Raw genomic sequence first — 1,834 nt, forward strand, 5'->3', positions numbered from 1 at the left:
TGATCAAGAGAACGACGAGACGAACCCAACCGTGCAAACACGATGAAGGCTGCTATTACACCAACCTGGGCTTTTCTGACACCTCAGCAAAAAACACCTCTATGCCACGCTGCATTTATGCAGTGATTCATTCAAAAGGAGCTCAGGCTGGTTGCACAGGACATATACACTGCACATTAAGTATATTTTGTATTAAGATAACACTTCTCTATTAAAACATMATTTACATTTTTAAAACAACATTTAGACCTGTTCACTGACTGTGAGCCGTAATCTTAATAAAGGACAGAAATACACTTGAAACATGTCACTCTGTTTGTAATTAATCTGTTGAAGTTTAATGTTCATGATAAATTACCCTTTTCTGATATTCTAATCTGCTAAATTGCATCTGTGTGTCAGAAAGAAAAACGGTACTTCAGTAATTGAATGGTAAAGTAGAGAAAAAATGAACCCCAGGGTCTAAAAGAGCTTGAGATGCTAAATGTTATTTTTAGTTTATTCTTTCTTCTGACATCCTTCCAGGAACTGGGCTGCCCTTCATGTTCCTTTCAATCTCATCCTATCTCATTAAATTCAAATCTCCAGCCCCATGTGACCACAGACATTGTTGAGAAAAGCGGTTAAAAATGAAATCTTCTGGATGGAGCCGTCTGTGATATTTCAAGCTCTTACAGCCTCAGTGCCTGCACACCCTCTTTTGCAAGGGATATTTTCATTATTTACAGAAACTTGCCCGACAGATTTTTGTGCTGATAGACGTTTGCGTAACTAGAGACTCCCTCCCTTTTATGTTCCTGGGCAAGGCAGTGGTATAGGCAGAGCTATTTCATGTCAGCACCATTTCTAATTAATTGGAAAGGATCCAAGCGGCATTTCACTGCAATATTCCATCACACTGTGATTTTGATTCAGACTTTAAAAGGCAGAGCCACATGATGGTTCTTTCTCTCTGTTGCTTCTGTTTGCTTCATGCTATTGYCAATAAATCCACATTAGGGCGTAGTCCAGATGACTAGATGACATCTGTATCGTCTCTCTGACTCTGAAGAAAAACAAAACAAAATGGACACCCAAAAATGGAGGAAAMAAGAGGAGTAGCAAGGAATAAGTATAAACCACAAGAGGGATACTGATGAACTTTATTAAATGAATCAGATTAAGTTTACCACCTGCAACAACCTCATGTAGAAATTGAACAAGGCCCTTGATATAWTGTGCAATGGCTGACCAGGAATGAACTGTCTTCAAAGATTGTATGTCTGTAATTAGCTCACCCAAGGTAAAGTGTGAAGTGGGGTGGTATTTAGTCTTCAATGGGAGTATGAAAAGCTCATGGAATAGACTAAGGATTTGTGATGAACTGGGTAAATTAATAACAASTGTCAGGTGAAACCATTGCTGAACTCTGTCTCTGTCTCTTTGGAGCTCTGAGCAACTGAAATTCAATTAAAACACAAGTTAAGTTATGCAGAGAAACAAAAACAAGGTTCCAACACCTAACAGAATAGGTAAGGATTTATTTATTTATTTTTAATCAATGAAAAGACCAAACGCAAAAGTCTATTGCCACAATTTTTAGATTCCTCCCSTTACCTCAAGAGGTGTATTTCATTCAGCCAATTTKCACAGACTGCAACACAAACTCAAGTATTTCTGTTTTCTCACTGGGGGTTGTTACAAATTCGGTGCTTAACTGAAATTGCACAGCAGTGGATTTTCAGCAGTTGCAAATTACCTAAAACAGACTAAAGACACCCATTAGCAAATACCATGGCACGGTTCAGTGATACATTTAATTGCATACAACAACAAAATATGGAAAATTGCAGCA

This window comes from Poecilia reticulata, linkage group LG10 (assembly GCF_000633615.1).
Source record: "Poecilia reticulata strain Guanapo linkage group LG10, Guppy_female_1.0+MT, whole genome shotgun sequence".
NCBI lineage: Eukaryota > Metazoa > Chordata > Actinopteri > Cyprinodontiformes > Poeciliidae > Poecilia > Poecilia reticulata.